Raw genomic sequence first — 5,928 nt, 5'->3', positions numbered from 1 at the left:
TTCCGAAACATAAGCTCCGGCAGGAGATGGAGCTCTCGGAGCAGCTGTGAGGCGCTTGTTTTTAGTACGGTCCAATAGTTGCTTGCCTGTGCATGTTGCGCTCTCTTTGATTGGATCGTGCGCTACTCCGTGTATGTTAAAACGTATTCTATTGGCTAGCCGAAATAAGGGGACCCACTCCGGGACTGTTTAAGCAGTTATCGAGTGTTGTGGGTCTGCCACGACAGCGTTAGCCCTTTGCAGTTGTGCATCTATGATGGTGCTAATTAATTGTATTACAAGAGCTGTTTAGTTCTTGCTGAGTGGATGTTTTTACCTGTGCTCAGAGCTGAGTCACACAGGTGATAGTTTGTGTTACATGGAATACATTTCTTCTGTTTTATAAGGTGCAGTCTGTAGGAGCCCTGTATGTGTGTTAAAATACGGGTTTTGCCTTATGGCTTTTATTGGAAACAAGAGAATCTTTTCAGAAATGATACTGGTATTGTCGTACAAGTGGAGTTGAAACAGAAGAGGACATTTCTCCTTCTGATGTGATAAAATCACACCTCAGTAAAGAAACAGAAACAGTGTTCTGTAGGAATTGCTTAGGCGTTGCCTAGGCAAGACCAGTAGCCTACTGTGATTTTCCATGGATGGTAAAGATCCCACAGTATCTATCACAGAAAACAGTGAGAGTCTCTCCTGGCCAAACTGTGAATCCTGACATGTGATGCTGTGTTTGATCTTCAGTCATACGGGAGATGCAGATGGGCCCACAAAAAAGTTGAACATTCTGCAAAAGTTCACAGGATCCTGTCCTCACTTGACTTCACCCCTGCAAATCAGCAGATCTGAACATTTACAGTGCTCTTGTCTCAGAACATCGAGTGCTGGATAAGATCAGTGGGGAAATAAATAAATAAATGTGTGTGTGTGTGTGTGGAGAGAGAGAGAGAGATACGTACATATATTTCCTATGTGGATGATGTGTGCATTCTTGGAAAGGAAACAATTCAATTTCCTCATCAGCTGTTAAATCTCAAATTACTCATCTAACACAGCGTTTCCGTGTTTTCATCATTGCCAGAAATAAACTAAATTAATACATAAGGGCATGTTGTTCCACGCACAATCTTGGCTTAGTTAAAAAGAAACAGGAATAAGGCAGGTTCAGTGAGTTCATTTCCAGTCAGAGCCTGGTGTTGGCGTGGTGAGTGGAGTTGTAAGCACTCAAAAAGAGGACTTTGCGTTAAAGACCATGCTCATGTGCTCCTTGTTTTGACCACATGTGTGACAGAGTGCGACAGGAGGATTAGGGGAGACACCCAAGTTTACCTCTGATGGGTGTGACTATGGCAGGCCCCCGTAATTACCCACGCATGACTGGGAGCTGAAGGTTGCGTCAAGAGATTAAGCGTTTGGTGTTTTGGGAACGAACCGACCGAACCCGATGGCCTTGCCCTGAAACCTTTGACAGTCACTTTTCACATTTTGCTAAAGAGAGTCATCATGTGCTGACGCATCTTGTCGCAACAATCTTTGCCCTTTTTTTGTGTTATCGTTACTGCACCGCACATGCTCAGATCCCGCTCCGATTTGCAGTTAGATGTACATTGTGTAACAGGGGGCTACGTAAACGCAGGGTCTGACGTGAATGAAATGATGTATCAGAAGGCACAGTCACCTGAGGGAAGTAACTCTTCCTTCTCCCTGGCTTTTCAAAAACAACAAAAACTAAACGAGAAGAACACACCGGCACCTGTGGCATCTCACAGGCGGCTTTGTTTCCAGCATTCATTCATTATAGTGTTTGATTTTTCCATTTCTTTTAGAATTGGATTCAAGCCCAGTTCTCTGTACAAGATAATGTCTGTTTCATTGGAATGTCATTGCAACATACTCCCTATTTCGTGTTTAAAAGATTACATATGACAAGAAAAGCATTAGCATTCCTTATATAGCATACAGTTGTATGCAGTATGTAACAGAGCATGCAATATAGACATTGTATGGGAAAGAAGTGCATTTCAACCTCTAACCTGACAAGCTGAATTATAACAATGGCTGCTGTAAAGTTTACCTGATGTGTTAAACACAGGGCTTCCATTGTTTCCCCTGGAATCCTGAAAGGCACTGTGGACGTTTGCTCTAAGGCAGTGGTGTGTCAAATGACCGAGAGGACAAATATTTACGTTCCTGCGCCCGAGGTTTATCTGATATGCGTACAGCCAGCGGCCAGATTTCACGTGCAGCCTTCACATGCTGGAGGGACAGGAGCCAAGTGCTGCTGGGCTTGGCTAGCGTATGGATGACAGATATTCTGTTAAATTCAGGTTACCATTGAGCCATTAGCCATTAAAGATGTCATGGTGCTTATTGAATCCTTAAGAACAGGGATGTTAATCCTGGCATCCTGGCCATGTTCCCAAACTTGACAACCCCCCCTGCTACTGACTGGTCACCTAGGTTACCCACCTTGTTTTTCCAGGTCAAAGAATTCTCATCGGATCTTTCTGGATAAACAAGGATTAAAGGAAACACAAACTTTACATCCACATACACTGAAATTTACCTGTTTAAAGACAAGTAAAAAGAAATAGAAGGTCATCTAAAAGAAATAGCTGGTTGGGAGCACACTAAGGTATAAATTATGTTCTGCAGCCGTGTAGCATAGTGGTAAGGAGCAGAACTTGTAACCTAAAGGTTTCTGGGTCAATCCCCCACTGGGGCACTGGTATTGTACCTTTGGGCAATGTACTTAACCCAGAACTGCCTCAGTAAATATCCAGCTGAATAAACAGGCAACATGTAAAAAAAATTGCAACGTAAGTCACTCTGGATAAGAGCGTCAGCTAAATGCTAATAATGTGATGTAATGTATGTCTGATGGGTCATTGCAGTTACTTGTTTTCTATGAAATAAATATTCTTAATAATAAAAATCGTATTTGATTGAAGGCTGTAACACAAGCAGAAAAGCAACCACTGCTATGTTTGCAACGGCTGCCATGTTTGTAAAATATTATTTGGCAGGGCACGCTCTTAAATCTCCCGTAGGATGTCATTTCAAGGGACCGCCTTTTCAATTAAACATTGTTCTAACATGCTGTTTGCACCCTGCCGGTCCCTGGGGGGCATCTTTAATTTTAACTGTCAACCCCAGGGGCTCGTGGGAAAGCTACAGTAGGGACTGAGGGACCAGGTGAGCAGCACATGTGAGAATTCTCCAGGGAGGGGGGGGGGGTTTACACTCCTATGCACAATTACCTTGAGCTGCTATGCACCAGAGATGGCCCACCACCCCTCCCTCTTTTCCCTCTCTCAATTCAATTCCATTCAATTCAGCGATGGCTTATTGGCAGGGCAAACGAAAGCAGCAATGAACAGCATTAACCACGTAGAGCAAAAGAAAACATTTATACATACTTCACATACAGGGAAATATTCAATGTAAGAGACCTAAACATGCTCATAGACACTATTTCTATACATCGTTCCCTGTCTCCATGAAAGCTAATAATTCTCTTTTATTCCAAATGTGTAAAAATTACATGCTCCACCACAAAGGTTTTATAAGACACGATGTCGGGTTCTCATTACAAGGACTCTCCTCTCTCTCTATAATTTGTTCACTTTTAATTCTATGTTCTGTGCGTGTGGCCCAGTTCATGACGTACATTGAGGGCCGGATCTTTTCTGTGCCTGGAGCACTCATTTACAGCATGCTTGGGTGTTTAGCACCATCTAGTGGTAGTATAGTGTTACTACATAAATCGTACTCTCTGGATCCGGTTCGCAGTAGACGGAAAGGGAAAGCTATTCGCACATCTACCCCAAGGCAGAGTAGTCTAAATGATTCAATGATTCAGTGATACAATTCAGCCAATCTGTGTGGTATGAAGGCTGTCCATCGCGGTGTCCATCCCAATTAAGACACAGCTATACAATAGCTCACAAAGACCAAAATAGCTAATCTCAATGCCTCACCTATAATGTACCCACCACTGTTTATATAGTTCGATAAATATTGGATTTCAGTAGGACTTTTTAGAAAAAAGTCAGCAATTTTACGTATTTGTTACGGAATTAAAAATTACAAACTGTTTTTGCGCCACTTATCTGAAGTTTCGTGGCTGTTGCAAACCACATCGAAACCTATACTTACTGTCTGTGACTCATTTCTTAACACGTGTTTTCATACGGGTTTTTCGGCCCTTTCCAAAGAATGGGAACAATACGTTCTTTTGACGACTGTTGGAGATTTTGATTCCATAGATAAGCGCAAAAAACTTTAGCACAAACACTAAAATCACACGTCGCTTAGAGAAGCACTAGTCGCTAGGCAACTAAAACAGTCGCTCTCCTTCGAGCCGGATTCGAACCAGCGACCTAAGGATGGCAGTTAGTACTCTACAGTCCTCCGCTCTACCAACTGAGCTATCGAAGGTGCTGACAACCGGCCTGACTGGCGAGTAATAGTATATGGTAGCATCGGTTCAATGCTAGGTCATATCGTTTTTTTAAACAGTCATGATTTTCCGAAAAAAAGAATATTTTGTCGATTGGATGTTAAAAGGCAAGCATACGTGCAATTTGTGTGCATAATGTGTTACTTTGGAAACCGACTGCTCAGAAAGGCTCGTATGAAGGGGAATTAGCTCAAATGGTAGAGCGCTCGCTTAGCATGCGAGAGGTAGCGGGATCGATGCCCGCATTCTCCAAAGCTTTTGACGTTATGGGATTAATAACTATTATTGAAATTACGATATTCACGTTGCACGAGCCTGCCATTTATTGAAACTGAACAAATGGTCCGACTCCACTGTCCTGAAATTAACTTCCTTTCCGCTACTTGGCGAAATACCGTAAAAGCTATTGTGAAGAACCAGAGCCAACATGGCTATCCTGCCGTCCCCCACAGAAGGGGAATTAGCTCAAATGGTAGAGCGCTCGCTTAGCATGCGAGAGGTAGCGGGATCGATGCCCGCATTCTCCAAAGCTTTTAATGTTATGGGATTAATAATTATTACAAACGCAGGATGCTTGAAATGAAGTATTTATCTTGCACGGGATTTGGTGGAACTAGAGAAATGATCCACCGCCACTATCGATCCACCCGCCTACATTGCAAAATGCAACATTTATCATGAACAAATAGAGCCAAAATGGCTACCCTTCTCTTGTCAAAGGAAGGGGAATTAGCTCAAATGGTAGAGCGCTCGCTTAGCATGCGAGAGGGAGCGGGATCGATGCCCGCATTCTCCAAAGCTTTTAACTTCGAAAAGTTGTCCCCCGTAGCTGAGTCCACACCTGAGTAAGGCGTGGTAGCCGCCTTCGGTATATAACTACCCGGAAGAACGGTGAAACCAAACTTTAGCAAAAGTCGTTAGCAAAAAGACGCTTTCATATTAGTAATTCTGAAGAATCTCAACTCGACCTTCAGGGCATTGTGTTGCTGCAACATTATCGAGGAAAGGGCTCCGAAAAAGTTATCGCTACACACTCTCTCACATCGCAGTGAGCAGTAAATGCACAGTGTAAGGTTTTAATTTAGAACAGGTATGCATCGATGGGTGCGGATAGTGACTTATTTTAAATATTTTTGCCATATAAATCATTTGTCCAATTTAAAAAAACAGTTCTCCGGATCTAATGCTTATTTAGTGTCTTCTCTAAAGGTAACACAGTAAAACTCAAATAAGCAACACATCCACGACAAGCTGCAGCGTCTCTGTGATAAGGATGAACCCAACTTTAGCCTGAGCCTCCCGGAGGTATGCGGAGTGGAGTAGCTGCTGTTTCCTTTTGAAAGTGGAACGTTTCTTCTCCTCGCCACAGTGGGGGTAACAGCTGCCGGGACGTGTCCTCTTCTCATTTTCATATATGGGCAAGTTAGCATGGCAACCTTTGACGTGGGGGGTTTCTAAAAACAGCACCGTGACACTCT

At 43.1% G+C, this 5,928-nt stretch overlaps 4 non-coding genes across 4 annotated transcripts; 3 read left to right on the top strand and 1 right to left on the bottom strand.

Moving 5' to 3' along the window:
* Nucleotides 1-4,342: 4,342 nt before the first annotated feature.
* trnay-gua lies at nucleotides 4,343-4,428 on the bottom strand. Its single transcript is given in 2 exon segments — nucleotides 4,343-4,378; nucleotides 4,392-4,428. It is a non-coding gene; the product is annotated as a tRNA-Tyr (tRNA).
* Nucleotides 4,429-4,629: 201 nt separating this feature from the next.
* Nucleotides 4,630-4,702, top strand: trnaa-agc. Its single transcript has one exon. It is a non-coding gene; the product is annotated as a tRNA-Ala (tRNA).
* Nucleotides 4,703-4,904: 202 nt separating this feature from the next.
* trnaa-agc lies at nucleotides 4,905-4,977 on the top strand. Its single transcript has one exon. It is a non-coding gene; the product is annotated as a tRNA-Ala (tRNA).
* A 196-nt stretch (nucleotides 4,978-5,173) lies between these two features.
* Nucleotides 5,174-5,246, top strand: trnaa-agc. Its single transcript has one exon. It is a non-coding gene; the product is annotated as a tRNA-Ala (tRNA).
* Nucleotides 5,247-5,928: the final 682 nt, after the last annotated feature.

Source organism: Megalops cyprinoides, chromosome 24 (assembly GCF_013368585.1).
Source record: "Megalops cyprinoides isolate fMegCyp1 chromosome 24, fMegCyp1.pri, whole genome shotgun sequence".
Classification (NCBI taxonomy): domain Eukaryota; kingdom Metazoa; phylum Chordata; class Actinopteri; order Elopiformes; family Megalopidae; genus Megalops; species Megalops cyprinoides.
This window is presented reverse-complemented; position numbering and strand designations above follow the sequence as displayed.